Here is a 19,014-nt window from a genome sequence, read left to right as displayed (position 1 = left end):
TATAAACGAAAACGCGGCTAAACTTCGGCGTCTGAACCCATTTTTTTCCTTTCAAAGTAACGCTGTTAAACGCAACTGCCTAAAAACGGCAATAAATGAGACTGTGTACATGGTCACATAGGATAACATTGAATGAGTTCAGGGGCAGTTGAAAAGAAGAGTCCAACTGCCTCTGAACGTACATTTAGCAGCGTCCCGTGTACATGGGGCCTCAGACACAGAGCCATGGCTCGGACCCGCCCCCTTTCTCTCCTCATTGGCTCGCTGACTTTGATTAACAGCGGCGGGAGCCAGTGGTCTCAGCCAATCAGGAGGGAGAGTCCCGGACAGCCGAGGCTCTTGTGCAACGTTGCTTGATCGACATGGAGCTCAGGTAAATATTAGGGGGGGGGGTGAGGGGGGCTGCTGCACACAACATGCATTAAAATAAAAAAACCTTTTTGGATGTGTAAGATGGCCTTACACCCCACGCCTGAGTGTTTCAGAGTCTGCGTGAGCGAGGCTGATTTTGTACATTGTTTTTGGTCCTGTCCTATAGTCCATGCATTGTGGTCTGAAGTTGATTCATTTTTATCTACTGTCTTATGCCACGTACACACGAGCGGACTTTACGGCAGACTTTGCCCGGCGGACTTTTCGACGGACTTTACGACGGACTTTCTGAATGAACGGACTTGCCTACACACAATCCACCAAAGTCCGTCGAATTCGTACGTGATGACGTACACTGGACTAAAACAAGGAAGTTCATAGCCAGTAGCCAATAGCTGCCCTAGCGTGGCTTTTTGTCCATCGAACTAGCATACAGACGAGCGGACTATTCGACCGGACTCGATTTCGACGGATTGATTTAAAACATGTTTCAAATCTAAGTCCGTCCAACTTTTGAGAAAACAAAGTCTGCTGGAGCCCACACACGATCGAATTGTCCGACGAAGTCCAGTACACCGGACCAAGTCTGCCGCAAAGTCCGCTCGTGTGTACGTGGCATTAGGCTTACCTAATATCTTGCCTCCCAAAAATTGTTTGTTAGGTATTTTTGGTGAACTAACTGTTCCTACATATGTTAAATGTTTGTTACAAATATTGTACTTCTTTGCTAAGAAAACTATACTGTCTTGGAAAGGAACAACTTGTTCTACTCTGAGCACTTGGATTTAGCTGATAAATTACAGTTTGCCTTTATACTGTATAAAGTTACTTTTGAACTTAGAAAAAAACTTCACCTCTTTTATAAACTACAGGTATGGCATAAATGGGTCCCTAGCCCTCTTACCCTGACAATGCTAGATTCAGGAAATTAGTATGGTCCCCTTTATTTGCCTTTTGTTACTCCTGGCATTGTAATGCTATTCTGATTTGTCATTGCTTTTCTATTCATACATATAATGTAACTTAATGTATACTATCATTCTCTGTACTATTATTATTCTTTGTCAAGACATGGGAGACATAGTCGGGTTGTGTCATACCCAGTTTGTTGAGAGGCTAAGCACATTGCAATAACGTTTGGCCAAAAGAGACTTGCTAGCTACTCAATATCAGTAAACATTGCCTATTGGGTTCTCTGGTTCAGTGCTTTGTTCTTAGTCTTGCCACAATGATAGCCTCTAAAGCAGGGATCTGCAATTAGCCGACCTCCAGCTGTTGCAAAACTACAAGTCCCATCATGCCTCTGCCTCTGGGTGTCATGCTTGTGGCTGTCACAGTCTTGCTATGCATCATGGGACTTGTAGTTCTGCAACAACCGGAGGTCTGCTAATTGCATATCCCTGCTCTAAAGCCTCGTACACACGATCAGATTTTCGGATGACCATTGGTCCGTTTTTTGTTGCATGCTAGTCTCATGTCGAAAGTGAAGAGGTTACTCACCATACGAAAATTCTCATACGACAGAATACAACTTCAGAAGTGACGTAATGTTTTGACTAGTTTTGTATGTATTCTTTTGTTTCTGAGCATACTTAGTCTTGCTCTTACCATTTTTTTTGTACGAAAACCGTGAAAAAAAAAAAAAAATGGATGTTGAGGTCACGTACGACAAAAATTCTACAGCCTGCATATCCCGCTTTTGTCTGACGAAAAAAACAGAAATTGGCTGTCGAAAGCACCATACTAATGGTTCTAAAATTGGCAGATCGTTCGTCGGGCAAAATTTTACTTCCGATTTTCGTATCGTGTGTACGGGCGTTTAGACACAAGCTTTTGTGAGCTGGGAGCATGACATCACAATATTTTGTCTGCCTGCTCTAACTGTGTGGTCAGCTATTAGCTTGTCAGCAATTCAGTTAGCGAGGTGGTTCACACAAGAGTATCCAACCAAAACATACATCTTCTATTAGGAAATTTGTCAGGCATACACAATTATCTCTTGACAGCTGAGAAAATCCAGAAATGTAAATGATTTTTATTATACTGGTTTGATAGTTTTTTGCTCACTTTTTGTTTAAGGATTTCACCTGTTCCTGCATTTAGATAAATAAGAAAGGTGTGAAAATATACATCTAGGGACGAATGCCCAGAACTTTCAGCATCCTGAACTTTCATCCTTGGGCACATACTGCCGTAAATGTCAGTACAACTCGGTGTACCGTCCAACGCAGAGCAGCCACAGCAGCATTAAGCCTCTCATAGAGTTCTACAGGATGTCGGCAACGAGGCTGCGCCTCCTGCCCGCATGAAAAATGCTAAAATCTCATGCACGGGGGCTAAATGCTGAGTGTGCGTGTGGCCTAATAGCACTTAATTCTTTGTTTGCAAAATGTCAGTTCTTTTTAATCTTAATATCAATGTATTTATCGATAACCTTTAAAATACAGAAAGCAGTTATAGCTGGTAATGATTACAGGAACAGATATTTAAGAAGACTCGCCCATTATCGCAGAATTCATTTGGGGTTTAATCTTCAAACTGAAAACATGGATTCGATAAACAATAGTGCAAAAATGTATGAAAAATGTCGAAATTGGGCCGGACGGCAAGTGGTTGAAGAGGCCCCGTCACCACTTAAACTGCAAATAAAAGCACAGAAAAATAAAATATTTCAAATTCTTATTGCAGTATTTCCCTGTTCATTATTTTTTTTTTCATTCATTTGCAATATGTTTTGCTAGAAAAATGTATTGTCAGAAGGAAAGTTGCAGGGTTTGCATCCCTCTAGATGTGATATCCCATTGGTAGTATTTCACCAATTCATATTATGTAAAACTTTCATCCCAAAAGAAAAAAAATATGGTTCCTGTTACCGCTTGTGAAACTGTAGTATGAGCTGGAGTTTGGCTTCAATTTAGTGTATATAAATCTGCTAGTACATCTAACACTTCCCTTCCCACAGACTGACAATGCTACTGTCCAAAGGTGCCCCCTGTGCTTCTTCATCCAGAGTGGGGGCACTCTAATACAGGTGGTATGTTACTGGTCAGATCACTAGATGAGAATAGCAGGAAATAAGCTTCAAAAAAGAAAACGAATGCAGCCACCACATCTAAAGCTGCAATATACAATTTTGCTTTTGGGTTTAAAGTGATACTAAAGTCTCGTTTTTTGTTTTTTTTTACTTACCTGCTCTGTGCAGTGGTTTTGCACAGAGCAGCCCAGATCCTCCTCTTTTCGGGTGCCTCTTCTCAGGGGTGCTCCTGGCCCCTCCCTCCTGTTGAGTACCCCCACAGCAAGCAGCTTACTATGGAGGCACCCGAGCTGAGCTGCAGCTACCTGTGTCTATTCAGACATAGAGCCGCGGCTCAGCCCGGCCCCCTCTCTCTTATCATTGGCTAACTGACTTTGATTGACAGCAGTGGGAGCTGCTGTCTCAGCCAATGAGGAGGGGAGTCCCAGACAGCCGAGTCTCTCGTGCAACATCGCTGGATCGAGAGGGGGCTCAGGTAAGTATTAGGGGTGCCGGGGAGGCTGCTACACAAGAAGGCTTTTTATCCTAATGTATAGAATGCATTAAGATAAAAAAAAGTCTGCCTTTACAATCACTTTAATACCAATTTAATACATTTTTTACTGTTGCTTTATTTGCTTTTTAGTCTTGGATTTAGTATATTTCATTATGTCAGGAGTAGCTAGGCTCCTAGGTGGTCCTTTATTGTATATGCTCAGCTATTCTATTTATTTATAGCTTGTGTCATTTGCAGATAAATGGCTTGATGCTTGTTAATTGCTCTCCTCAATAGCTGTCCTTTTCATGCAGATTGTGATGTTAATGTGGAGCAACTCAAAGTGTGCAGTATGTATGATCCTGGCAGCCTAAACATTATGTTATAGGTAATTTTGCTGTAATCATTCTTCACATTTTTTTGTTTAGCTTCTTGAAAATCAATTTATCATGAGCAGGAGAAGGTTATTAAAATGTTTCCAACATTTCCTGTGAATAATCACGCTGCTCTATCAATTCTTGCAGAACGGCAGAAGATGTTTATTGTTCTGTAAATGTTAAAGTTTCAAAAGCACTTTATGAAAATGTCACAAGTTGGAGATGCCGTAATGAACACTTTGAGCTGGGGCCTTGTTACCTTTAAAGTTGATCTTGTGCAGTGTGTAGACATTTACTGTGTTTTACAAAGTATGATATAATGACTCCATTAAATGGTGTACAGTCACAACTTCCCACGGTATCAGTTTATTTGCTGTTTATTGAAGAATTTTTATAGTCTGAACAAAAAGTTTTAGCTTAGAAGAATTAACTTTTTTATAAGTGTAAATATGGGGCTGCCATTGCTCACCTTATTCTGATAATGCTAATTGTCTGGCTGTTATCCTTAGGCCGGCCATAGGCGGTTCGAATCTTGGCCGGTTCCTGCTGAACCGGCCAAGATTTTTCAACCATTAATGGGCAGGCCTAACCTATCAAGTTAATCGATTGATCAACTTGTTCAGTCAGCCTGCTGGATTAGCTTGCGAAATTCGCAAGCGGATGCTATAACTGCTAATAATAATCACTGTCTTCTCCAGGCAGGGACAGCTGGGAGAAGACAATTGCTCGGCAGGAGGGATTCCCAACACTGTCTAGGGTTGCCATCTCATCCCTTTAAACCCAAACACATATTAGTTACACAAGTTCTGTGGCTGATTAAGGTGCTAATTAACCACTTAAGGACTGCCCCACGCAGATATTCTGTGGCAGGGTTGCCCTCCTGCGCAAAATTTGGTACCTGTATGTGATCTCGTGCACAGAGTTTGGGGCGCACATGCGATCCGCTGTGATTGGACATAGCGGGAGACAATCAGCGGGTCCAGCGGACGTGATGTCTGCCGGGACCCATCGATCGTTCACAGGAGAGGCAGAACGGCGGTCTGCCTATGTAAACAAGGCAGACCGCCGTTCTGTCAGAGAGGAAGATGGAGATGTTGTGTTGCTGCTAAGCAGCAACACAGATCTCTGTTTTCCTCTAGTTAAGCCATCCCCTACACAGTTAGAAAACACTCCCTAGGAGCACACTTAAAGCGGAGTTCCACCCAAAAATGGAACTTCCGCTGATCGTATTCCTCCCTCCCCCGGTGTCACATTTGGCACCTTTCACGGGGGAGCAGATACCTGTCTAATCCAGGTATTTGTTCCCACTTCCGGGCATAGATCGCCGCAGGCTCCGCTGTGACCTACGCCATGTCTGGCCCCTCCTCCGCCATCCCCCCCCCACCCTGCTGTCTTCTGGGAGACACACAGGTCCCAGAAGACAGCAGGGACCTGTGAGGATTCCCTTCCTGAAGATGGCGGCGCCTCCACCCGACAGCCAAGAGACAGATCGGCTTTGGGTGAGGACATCATGGGCACCCTGGACAGGTAAGTGTCAATATTTTAAAAGTCAGAAGCTGCAGTATTTCCCTGCCAGTGTCATTAGTAGAGTGAGAGTGCATTTTTTTTAGCACTGATCACTGTATAAGGCCCCTTTCACACGATCAGACCGTTCAGGTCCGCCTGTCAGTTTTGATGGCGGACCTGAACGGACGCTCCATGTTAGCCTATGGAGCGACGGATGTCAGCGGAGACATGTCCGCTGACATCCGACCCGGTCCGATCCGCTAAAAGCAGACGGATGGCCCTACATCCAGGTCCGTTGCTGGCGGATCGGGTGAGATCTGATGAAAACGGACATGCTGTCCATTTTCATCCGATCCCTCCATAGACGGCAGCGGCGCCTGACAAGCCCCTCCCCGCTCAGTGAGCAGAGAGGGACCTGTCATCTCTTCGTTGATCTCCGCTGAGCCGGCGGACCGAGGTGGACTCCGTGGAAGCGGAGTCCACCTCGTGTGAAAGGGGCCTTAGTGTCACTGGTCCCCAAAAAAGTGTCACTTGGTGTCCGTTTTGTCCGCCGCAATGTCTCAGTCCCACTAAAAAACTCTGATTGCCACCATTACTAGTAAAAAAAAAAAAAAAATTTTCATAAATCTATCCTATAGTTTGTAGACGCTATAACTAAACCAATCAATATACGCTTATTGGAATTTATTTTACCAAAAATATGTAGCAGAATACATATTGGCCTAAATTGATGAATCATTTTGATTTTTTACATTTTTTTTATTGGGTATGTTTTATAGCAGAAAGTAAAATATATTGTTTTTTTTTTTTTCAAAATTGACTAAAAACCGCAGAGGTGATCAAATACCATCAAAAGAATACTCTATTTGTGGGAAAAAAAGGACATACATTGTATTTGGGTACAGCGTCGCACGACCACGCAATTGTCAGTTAAAATAAGGCAGTGCCGTATCGCAAATATGACCTGGTGAGAAAGAGGGGTAAACCGCCCGCGGCTTAACTGGTTGAATTCACTTTGTGCCTTATCTGCATTAAATTAGCCTAAGAACCTGTGTAATTTAATATGTGTTTGGGTTTAAAGGGATGAGGTGGCAACCCTAATGCCGCGTACACACGGTCGGACTTTTCACCTGCAAAAGTTCGACGGACGCCGCCGGACCAAGTCCGGCGGACAATCCGACCGTGTGTGGTCTCCATCGGACTTCCGACGGACCGTTTCGGGCGGAAATCCGACGTACTTTAGATTTGAAGCCTGCTTCAAATCTTTACGTCGTACCTCCGCCGGACTCAGTTCCTGACGGAAAGCCCGTTCGTCTGTATGCTAGTCCGAAGGACCAGATACGACGGAGGAGCAGGTTACTGCATCTCGCGCTCGCTGCAATAGGAAAAACTAATTTTCCCATTGCGGCGAGCGCGGGGGGCATTCCAGGCCCTTAGGTCTGGTATGGAACTTTAAGGGGAACCCCCTACGCCGAAAAACCGGCGTGGGGGTCCCCCCAAAATCCATACCAGACCCCGATCCGAGCACGCAGCCCGGCCGGTCAGGAAAGGGGGTGGGGACGAACGAGCGCCCCCCCCCCCCTCCTGAACCGTACCAGGCCGCATGCCCTCAACATGGGGGGGTGCTTTGGGGGAGGGGGCGCCTTGCGGTGCCCCCCCACCACAAAGCACCTTGTCCCCATGTTGATGAGGACAAGGGCCTCTTCCCGACAACCCTGGCCGTTGGTTGTCGGGGTCTGCGGGCGGGGGGCTTATCGGAATCCGGGAGCCCCCTATAATAAGAGGGCCCCCAGATCCCGGCCCCCCCACCCTATGTGAATGAGTATGGGGTACATGGTACCCCTACCCATTCACCTAGGTAAAAAGTGTCAATAATAAAACACAACACAGGTTTTTAAAATAATTTATTAAACAGCTCCGGGGGGGGGGTCTTCTTCCGTCTTCGGGGGTCCCTCTGGTTCATCTTCTCCCGGCATCCGGTTGGTTCTTCTCCGCTCTCCGGCCTCTTCTCCCGGTGTCCCAGGTCTTCGGCCGGCCCCTCCGCTGTCTTCAGGTAGCTCTATTGCCAGCGGAGGTCCAGACTTCTTGGCTTCTTGGCTTCTTGTGTTCTCTTCTCTTCTCTTCCCCCAGATGTTGACACGACGCTCTCTCCGGCTGGACTGGTCTCTGAGGGCTGCGTTGTGACTTATATAGGCGGAGACCCCGCCCCCATATGATGTCACAGTCCCTGGGCATGCTGGGACTGTGACGTTTTACTGTGACGTGGTCGACCACGCCCCCTAAAACGTCACAGTCCCAGCATGCCCAGGGACTGTGACATCATATGGGGGCGGGGTCTCCGCCTATATAAGTCACAACGCAGCCCTCAGAGACCAGTCCAGCCGGAGAGAGCGTCGTGTCAACATCTGGGGGAAGAGAAGAGAAGAGAACACAAGAAGCCAAGAAGCCAAGAAGTCCGGACCTCCGCTGGCAATAGAGCTACCTGAAGACAGCGGAGGGGCCGGCCGAAGACCTGGGACACCGGGAGAAGAGGCCGGAGAGCGGAGAAGAACCAACCGGACGCCGGGAGAAGATGAACCAGAGGGACCCCCGAAGACGGAAGAAGACCCCCCCCCCCCCCGGAGCTGTTTAATAAATTATTTTAAAAAACCTGTGTTGTGTTTTATTATTGACACTTTTTACCTAGGTGAATGGGTAGGGGTACCATGTACCCCATACTCATTCACATAGGGTGGGGGGGCCGGGATCTGGGGGCCCTCTTATCATAGGGGGCTCCCGGATTCCGATAAGCCCCCCGCCCGCAGACCCCGACAACCAACGGCCAGGGTTGTCGGGAAGAGGCCCTTGTCCTCATCAACATGGGGACAAGGTGCTTTGTGGTGGGGGGGGCACCGCAAGGCGCCCCCTCCCCCAAAGCACCCCCCCATGTTGAGGGCATGCGGCCTGGTACGGTTCAGGAGGGGGGGCGCTCGTTCGTCCCCACCCCCTTTCCTGACCGGCCGGGCTGCGTGCTCGGATCGGGGTCTGGTATGGATTTTGGGGGGACCCCCACGCCGGTTTTTCGGCGTAGGGGGTTCCCCTTAAAGTTCCATACCAGACCTAAGGGCCTGCGACGGGGCTCGCAAGGTTTCAATCTCGCCAAAAAAAGCGGCGAGATTGAATTCCTTTTCTAGTCCCGTCGTACCCAAGTCACGTTCAAAATGAACGGACTTGTCCGTGTGTGGGAAAGTCCGTTCATTCTGAAAGTCCGGCGGAAGTCCGTCGGGAAGACCGGATTCCGGAAAGTCCGGCCGTGTGTAGGCAAGTCCGACCGTTCAGAAAGTCCGGCGGTAGTCCGCCGGAAGTCTGGCGGCAAATACGTCGGACCTAGCTTTCTAGAAAGTCCGACCGTGTGTATGCGGCATAACACTGTCTGTGTTTATGGGGGATTCCTGCAATTTTTTTTTCTTGCAACCTGTGGTTTCAGGAAAGAAATTTGCACCATCTACGGCTGGCCTTTTCGATGTGAGACTAGCAAGCAAAAAAAAACACGATCATTCATCCAATAATCTCATCATGTGTACCAGGCATTATTCTCTGGCCTCAATACTTTCTGAGTCACCAACCTGGAACTTATCAGACTGATAACTGAAATCAAATGTTCTTATATGCTCTTTGGATTGTTTTAGTATATCATGCAAAGGGGCACAAAAAAAGGCAGGCGACTCACATGTGCAGAATGAGATTTTAATATAGGGGGTCAACAATGCCAAGAATTGGTGAAAGCAGGGGTCCGTCATCCGGAGATAATTCCGAAAATCATCTGGATTACTCTCCTGGAGCTCCTGCAGAAAAAAGGATATGACATAATTGGTCACGATTAATAAAGCAACCAATTTTTAGTCCAAGAACTCCTCCTCCACCTGTTCCTGGACTTTACTTGAGTCAAAGCAATAACTCCAAGGCAATAATAATTAACACGTTATCTCCTCTGATTCCGCAACATGGCTGTTTGACGAACGACCGTTCAGAAACAAACTGAAAAGTGCGAAATGAAAAGTGCGAAATGAAAAGCGCGAATCAACACTCACAAGACTTCTACTAACACGAAATTAGCAGAAGGAGCCCAAAGGGTGGTGCTAAAGAGCTGAAAAACAACGTAGTATGTCACTACGTTCGTATTTGTTGGCTGACAATTCCTTGCTCTTTGTTGGCTAATGCCCTTCGGACAAAAGTCCACAGTTTTGTTGGCCAACAATCCGATTGTGTGTACGAGGCTTTAGAGCCTATGAGGTTTTTTGTTGCTGTCTGTTGACAGCCAGGAATTTCTTTGTATTACATGGCGGGAGCATCTGTTAAAATGCAGCCACTCCTGTGTAAAATTAAATGAAATTCGCAGATTATCTACAAGTGTCACTGAGTAATACAACATAACAATGTATTGTTACAATATATTTCCTATTTCATCCTTTTGTAGATCAAATGTGTGAACTTTAATCTGCATATTACATCAGGTAAAGAAACCATATGAGTTAAAAAAAAAAATTGTTGACCCTAATCACCCCTAATTAACTCTTTCCTGCCCTTCTTTCCTTTTATCTATAATTTTTCTGCTAATTTTTTATCTCTTTATTTTACCATGAATTTTCTCTTTTATTTTTTTTATTTTAGGTAAATAAAAATTTGTGCAAAAGTGCAAAAAACTCCAGAGCTCCAGAGCACCAGAAACATCATTTTATATAGGAATATTTATAACATAAATTGTATACCTTTTTTTTATACTAAAACTACTTTTATTAATCAACACTGGTCAAAATATCAGAATTAAAAAATGCTACACATTCTCATATTACAAGACAATATTGGCAAAAGAAAGCTTATCCCCCCCCCCCCTTTTTTTTTTTTTTTACTGTGACCCCAACTCCCATTCTTGCGTAGGCAAAAATGACGTTCCCTGCTCCTGCAGCCTCTTTGGATATTCCTTTCTTATGTCTCAGAAGCCTGTGGGAGCCCATGCACAAAGCGGTGGGTGGGGGAGTTGTTGTGCATCATTGAGGGCCTGACTGTCTATATTCCGAAGAGGTAACCGCCTCCTGAAAACTGAGTGCACCAAGATGGTGGTGAAGGACACAGGCTATGTTTCCTTTTCAGTGTCTCACAACAATAGGACAATGCTGGAATTGTTGGGCAATTTAGGCTTCTTTCAAACATTCAGTTGGGGCACAGCAAAAAATCAGGATTGAGCCATGTTTTTGCTGCCGCCAACCCCCCCTTTCAGCTGCAACGGGCAGCGGACTGAGGTGTTTTCATGTCGCGGTTGCAATGCTTCTCAGTCTAGAAATGGCAGTTGGAAATTTCAGTCAGAAAAGGTTGAACATTTTGGAAAACCATTGTCATTTCAAAGATTAAAGTGAGATTAAACCCAAAGCAAACATTTTTTATATTGCAGCCTACCAGTCCTTGGATGTGATGGCTGCATTCGTTTTATTTTTTAGGCTTTCTTTCATTTTTTTACTTAGAGATCAATCCACTAAGTCTGTTGTTTTTCAACAGAACAAGCTGTCCTCCTGATATAGCAGTTAGAGGGTTGAGACAAATGATTGAACACTGACAGGGGTGCTTACAAATGGTCAGCTTTTATTTATTTATGTAAAACTAAAACTCGAAAGGAGCAAAACTGTTGCATTAACTGCCTAAAGTGTGAGCAGATGTTTGGGTTCATATTGTTAGTGTATCTAAATTTGCTAGTACATCTAATGCCCTGTACACACGGTCGGACTTTGTTCGGACATTCCGACAACAAAATCCTAGGATTTTTTCCGACGGATGTTGGCTCAAACTTGTCTTGCATACACACGGTCACACAAAGTTGTCGGAAAATCCGATCGTTCTAAACGCGGTGACGTAAAACACGTACGTCGGGACTATAAACGGGGCAGTGGCCAATAGCGTTCATCTCTTTATTTATTCTGAGCATGCGTGGCACTTTGTCCGTCGGATTTGTGTACACACGATCGGAATTTCCGACAATGGATTTTGTTGTTGGAAAATGTCCGATGGAGCCCACACACGGTCGGAATTTCCGACAACACGCTCCGATCGGACATTTTCCATCGGAAAATCCGACCATGTGTACGGGGCATAACACTTCCCTCCGCCCAGACCGATAATGCTGCTGTCCAAGGTGCCCCCTGTGCTCCTTCATCTAGAGCAGGGATCTCCAAACTTTCTAAACAAAGGGCCAGTTTACTGTTCTTCAGACTTTAGGGGGGCTAGACTTTGGCCACTGGGAATAAAACATTTTTTCTGGCATCAGTGGGAGTAAGGCTGCATTCACACCTGTGCGTAGCGTTTTTGAGCGTTTCTTCCTGCGTTTTGTCGTGCGTTTTTTCGGGCATATTTGCACGTTTCCATGCAGCGTTGTCCGGCGTTTTTGAGCTTTGGCATTTCTTTTATTAGCCAATAGAAAAAATGATCATCTGTTTCATCATTTGTTGCTATGTTGCTATGCTTCCTGCTCCAAAAACGCCCAAATCTGCCCGATTTGCGCAACAAAAAAGGGTCCAGAACTTGTTTGAGCTTTAGGCGTAGGGCTTCAGGCGACTTGGAATGGAGATGTGAACCATCTCCATAGAGAATAATGGATTTTTTCCCCTCAAGCGTTTTGTAGCTTGAGGCTTCAAGCTACAAAACGCTCAGGTGTGAATGGGCTGTAAACAGCGCCCCATCTTTGGCATTAGGGGGAGGAATAGTGCCCCATTGTTGGCATCAGTGGGAGAAATGGCTCCACACTGTTGATGCCAAGGAACTGGGAGGAATTATGACCCATTTTTGGTGTAAGTGGGCAGAATAGTATCGCATATGTTGGGATTGGTTGAGGGCCTTACAAACACAAATGCTGACAGGACGTTAATTGGCCTTCTGCTCTTTTATTCTAGAAAAGTGATCACACTTCACTGGTAAAAATCCTTGGCCCCGACAGCTGGCTACTGGAAACAACTAGTAAACTTGCAGTTACCACTTTACAAAGCTACTTATGCCAATAGGGGTTGCTCTCGGAAGTCTGATAAAATTTGGAACAAATGGCTGGAAGATGACACCACTGCATAGTGCCTGCTGACCTTTGAGGCTGGGCTAGAGGCTGGGGTGGGGGACCTGGCTGGAAATTTGTTACCTTGAATGTATCCTAAAAAGATGAGGGCCTGGAACATTTACCCCATTTACTCCGGTACTGACTTGGCACTAGTGAGCACACACTCATGTACTACTTAGCACATCTTCTTGGTTTTCGTTTGTTTTTTTGGTTTTTATGGTTCAGGAAGGCCCACTCCTGCGTGAGTCAGGCCTCCTGGTTTTGTTCTTGTTTTGACTTATGCTTAAAACAATAGATTTAAAAAGAAAAAAAAGAATAGTGTCCCATATCAGTGGGATGAATAGTGCCCCCGGGGCCAAATAAAGGCAAGCAAAGGGCCACATCTGGCTCCCGGGCCACAGTTTGGAGACCCCCGATCTAGATAGGAGATGTTTTACTGGCCAGATCACCTGGTAATAACAGAGAGAAAAAAGCCTTAGAAAAGAAAACTGATGTAGCCAGGACATATAATGATTGGTAAGCTGCAATATATTATATTTGTGGTTTGGGGTTGGATGCCACTTTATTTGGAAAAATGTATGCAAATTATGAAACTATGACAACTCATCATGAGTACAGTGTGCAAATGTAGAAAACAACCCCACAGGAAGCTGTGAAAGTGCTGGTACATACTGTACATGAGTGAACACTTATTATAATTGGTAAATGGCTACTGTGTGTTTAATATTAACCCCTTGGCACCGGCTGTACGTGTATATATGTGGCCTCTCGGCTGGTGGGCTTTGACGCTGACTGGTCGCATATATGCGGCACTGTGTTTACAACTTACTGTGCTGAGAGTGCGCTCCCTGTGCGCTCCCAGCATGGTAGCCGGTCAATCACAATGGTCACATGACCCGAATGCCCGCCTCTGCCTCCTGGCTTTTAGAACTCTTAAAGGGCTGGGAGGCAGTCGGCGGAAAGTGGTTAATAAACATTCAATAAGCATGTGTAAAACTGCAGAAAGCATGTTGTTCTTGTAGAATATATGTTCACATCTCAGCCACAGACTGGGCAATCTGTACTGCTGCAGATCTAGGTCCTGTCATATATAACACGCGGGAAGCCCTGCAGCATGGTTATCAATGGAGCAATGTACTTCTATACACAGCACCATGTATGTTCTTTGTGTTCTTGTTATGTCCTAGTTTTGTCGATTCTCCCGTTCAGGAAGCTCATATAAGACAAATGGATAGATGTACATAAACTGGAGCTAGTAAAACATTTGCAGAACTACAGTTGTTACCCATGTGAACCAGATTGTTATTTTTCTATGTGTAATAACTTATTTCTTGATGTATTTTTAGAAAGTATAGTAGTTACTTACCGTACTTTTATGTGTATCTTTTTCTTTTTTAAGCTTTGTTTTTATAAATGGCTACTTTTCATATTTTGCGTGTATGTGTCTGTACTGTATGTACAGACTATAGGCTGGATTGATTGAAACATGAAATGAGGTGGAATGCAATGTAGTAAGAAACATCTAATTAAAAGCAGGGACTAACAGTCAGGGGAGGCAGGTAAGGCAGGGCCTCACCTGCAATGAACATTAAAAAAAAATAAATAAAAAAAAAAATAAAAAAACAAAACAAAAAAAACTAAATCGAGGGTCATAGCTCGGCGACCTGGGGTCACAGAGACAGGTAGGATGGGGATAACGCCCCTTAGCTGATCTCTACATATTACAGATGGCACAGGACATCACAGGAAGTGAGGTGAATCCCCTATAAGGTAGGTGTCCCCAATGGGAGATTTGCCTTCACTTCCTGTTCTGGTGACAACTGGGAATTTTTGGGTTTCCATAAAAAAGTAAGGTGATCCCCCCAACACAGAATTAAAAGCGGGAGGGGGGTGATCATAGCACACAGCTGTATACCATTCCCGTCCCCATATATCACACTCACCCTGGCCTCTCTGGAGGGAGATCTCTCATGCGCTCTCTATGGAAGTTTCTGTGTAGCACATTTGACTAGAAGATGCGTCTCCTGGGTAAAGGCCAGGAAGGGGGGGCGGTGCTAATTCACTGAAGGCAGTGCAGGCTGTGTAGTGGGTGGAGCTTTAGTTTGCAGAAGCTGTTGCAGTCCCAGCGGTGGGCGGAGCTTTAACTCACAGAAGGCAAGACACCAGTGTGGTTGGCAGAGCTTCAAGCAGCCATTGAAGCCTACGTGTAGGCACCGGGGTGTGCTGTGGCTGTGCTCTGGTCCAGTAATAGTATCAATGCCAGTCCGTCCACTCCAGAGACCAGTCACCAGAGTCCCTTGCATCACGTGACGCGTCTCCTCTCCCCGAGACCCCGACCAGCCGCTCAGATCTCTGCTCTCCAGTCCACTATGACTCCTCTCAGTCTGCCTGCCTGGCTCCTGCCTGTTGATAGGCTGGCGGCGGTGTTGGCGGGAAAAAATGTGCTTATATAATTGGCTGAGCGGGCCACGGCGGTGGTGGGCTGGGCACAGGCTGTGCAGCAGGAAACTCGATCGGCGGCTCAACAAGATCGGATCTTCTTGGGGATTTCCGGCATTGCGCATGCGCAGTTCTGACCCGAGCCGATCGCCGCCATTTTTACTGGCACTTTTCCCTTACTATGGGCTTTCATGGGCACCGGAAAAACGTCTTGTTTTTATTGGCTGCCCATAAATCTACGGCCAGTTGGCAACACTGCTTGCCACCCAGGCCAATTCTGACACTTCTCTCCTACATGTAAAAATCATCATTTTTTTTTTGCTAGAAAATTTCTCAGAACCCCCAAACATTATATATATTGTTTTAGTAGACACCCTAGGGAATAAAATGGTGGTTGTTGCAACTTTTTATGTCACACGGTATTTGCGCAGCAATTTTTTAAACGTTTTTTTTGGGGGGAAAAAAAACTGTTTCATGAATAAAAAAAAAAAACACTAACGCTAGCTGATTTTTTTGTATAATGTGAAAGATGATGTTATACCGAGTAAATAGATACCTAAAATTGCGCAATCTTGTGGAATGGCGCCAAACTTCAGTACTTATAAATCTCCATAGGTAACTCTTTAAAATGTTTTACAGGTTATATGTTTAGAGTTACAGAGGAGGTCTAGTGCTAGAATGATTGCTCTCGCTCAATTGATCGCGGCGTATGTAACCTGTGTGTATCTGGCTCTGATACTACCCAGTGCCTCACCACCACTGACCTCACCACACGTCCCTAATTAAGAGCAAGAGAATTTTTTTTAAGTAATATTATTGTAAGTATGGGATTGGATGTTTGGCTCATGGTTATGGTGCGCTCCCATTGAACTTAATGGGTGAGTTTCACAAACAGTGCTGCCTGCTAAACTCTGCAGCCCAACTTAAAAATGCAATGGACATGAAGCAAAGCATCAGTGGCCCCAGCATGTGTGCAGCCCTCACAGGTTGTGATGGTAGCACCAGCAGCAGTAAAACTATGGCTCAGCCGCTTGCTTTTTTACCGTCGCCTGTGTGAAAGCGCCTGTAGACACAATAGTAACAGACAAAGGGGTTGATTTAGTAAAGGCAAATAGATTGTGCACTTTTCAAAGGCGCAGTTGCCCTCTGCTAGTGCAGTTGCTCCAGAGCTTAGTAAATGAGGTAAAGCTTCACTTTGCAAAGAATACCCAATCACTTGCAAGGATGATGCACATGATTGGACAATGGAAGTCAGCAGAGCTTCTGATCATTTACTAAGCTCTGGAGTAACTGCACTTGCAGAGAGCAATAGCAAAGTGCACAGTCTACCCAAAATCTCTCCAAAGTGAGGGAAACACCTTCTTAGACAGTTGTCACTGCAAAAAATGTCCCTGTTGGAAGATTTCCTGAGGCCTCACAACTTTTTGAAGATAAAGAGGGGACCTGATGCGGAAAAGATATGTGCCTAAATTTGGCCTAGTCTTATTGAACAGAGTACAAGACTTTCTGCCTAGGAGGACTTCTGTTTTTCATACTCGACCTAACCACACTACCCCATCATGTTTTAAATCCTCTGGTTGCCAGCAACTTGGAAGCATTTATTGCAGAGGACAGGAGTCTTTTGACTGGCTGCTTGTTTGGATCACTGAAGTGCATGCATTGTTTGAGATGTGGTAGGCTTGCCGAAACCAACTAGGAGCGCATATCTGTATTTGCATATGAAGCGTTTGGGTTGAAGAGCTCCCAGGGGCATACCAGGGATAGGTTTTACACAAGTGGTGCTTTTTTTAATAGCAAACATTTTTTATAATTTTTAATGTGTACGTGGGTGTTGCTTTAGTTTTTTTTTTTTTTTTTACATTATTATGCAGGGCTATCTATTCATAAGTTCACCAAAAAGGATCTGCTTTGCAATTGGTATACAATAATCCCTAGATAGTCTCTAAATTATTTTCAGTTTTGGTAACTTACTTTAGGCAAAAGCTTGTCAAAAGGACTCCATAGACATAGTCTTATTTTTAAAGCTTGATCAGGCTACAATGATGTCAATGGCCGTAGAGAGGTATGTGACATGTGTGAAGACCTACTGTACTGTGCAAAAATTTTAGGCAGGTGTGAAAAAATGCTGAAAATTATCAATGCTTTTAGAAACGGAAATGTTAATAGTTTATTTTTAGCAATTAACAAAATGTAAAGTAAACGAACAGAAGAGAGATTCAAATCAAATCAATATTTGGTGTGACCACCCTTTGCTTTCATAACAGCATCAATTCTTCTAGGGACACTTGCACACAGTTTTTGAAGGAATTCGGCAGGTAGGTTGTTCCAAATATCTTGGAGAACTAACCACAGATCTTCTGTGGATGTAGGCTGCCTCAAATCCTTCTGTCTCTTTGTGCAATTCCAGACCGACCCAATCGGAAGCAGAATCTCTCCCTCCCAAAGTCTTCTGGGACATATGACAGGTCCTAGAAGACTTTGGGTGCAGTCACAAACCGCAGCGCCGCTCGGGAATGTGCAGTGGGAACCCAGCTGTGAAGCCACAAGCTGTCACAGTGCCCATAGTAGAGATGCCAGCACCGCCGAGGGAGGACACGGGGAAAACACGGCTGTGGTGAGTACACCGCTGGACCGTGGGACAGGTGAGTGGCTGTTTATTAAAAGTCAGCAGCTACACTTTTTGTAGCTGCTGACTTTTAACCAAATCCCGCCCGTGCTATAGCCGAATGATGGCTACAGCACGGGCCTTAACTGCTGGGAGGGCATCAATAGACGTCCTCCCATGCATGAGCTGCCTGCATGCCCCCTGTCGGGCACGCGGCGCGCTTTACGATCACCAAGTCACCGAGACCCCTTACCACGTGATCAGCTGTCAGCCAATGACAGCTGATCACGTGATTTAAACAGAAGATCGGTAATCGGCTTTTTTTTTTTGAGGGGGAAAAAAAACCAGATCACCAGCTTCTGGCAGAGGGACATCGGTCCTGAACAGGAAGAGGCACTGCTGCTATGCAGCTAGTGCCCACCAGTGCCACCTACAGGTGCATATCAGTGCCGCCTACCAGTCCCACCTACTAGTGCCCACCAGTGCCACCTATCAATGCCCACTAGTGCCACCTATCAGTGCCACCTATCAGTGTCGCCCATCAGTGCCACCTCTCAGTGCCCACCAGTGATGCCTCATCAGTGCCCACCAGTGCCACCTTATCAGTACCTATCTGTGCAGCCTATCAGTGCCCATCAGTGCAGGTTATCAGTGCTACCTCATCAGCGCACATCAATGAAGGAGAAAAATTACCTGTTTTCAAACTTTTATAACAAACTATGAAACAGTTTTTTTTTTTCCCAAAGTTTTCAGATTTTTAAATTTTTTAGCAAAAAATAAAAAACCCAGCAGTGATTAAATACCACCAAAAGAAAGCTCTATTTGTGTGAAAAAAATGATAAAAATTTAATTTGGGAACAGTGTTGTATGATCACGCAGTTGTCATTCAAAGTGTGACAGTGCTGAATGCAAAAAATTGACCTGGGCAGGAAGGGGGTTTAAATGCCCAGTAAGCAAGTGGTTAATAAACAAACAAATGACTGGAACGCTGCTTTAATGTTTCCCCATACGTCCTGGACGGTCTGTGTGCATCTTTCACCACCCTCCTTTGTTGCCTTGACAGGTACACACTTGTACAACTAGGACAATTTTGTTTAGAGCAAAAGCAGGCCAAGATCATTTAATGTATGTCAG

The 19,014-nt window shown here is 45.2% G+C and overlaps 1 protein-coding gene across 5 annotated transcripts in view; it reads left to right on the top strand.

Moving 5' to 3' along the window:
- MCTP1 (multiple C2 and transmembrane domain containing 1) overlaps positions 1-19,014 on the top strand; it is a 1,184,139-nt gene that overhangs the window by 291,925 nt on the left and 873,200 nt on the right. The window lies entirely within an intron of this gene.

Source organism: Aquarana catesbeiana, linkage group LG01 (assembly GCF_042186555.1).
Source record: "Aquarana catesbeiana isolate 2022-GZ linkage group LG01, ASM4218655v1, whole genome shotgun sequence".
In the NCBI taxonomy this organism is placed as follows: Eukaryota; Metazoa; Chordata; class Amphibia; order Anura; family Ranidae; genus Aquarana; species Aquarana catesbeiana.
This window is presented reverse-complemented; position numbering and strand designations above follow the sequence as displayed.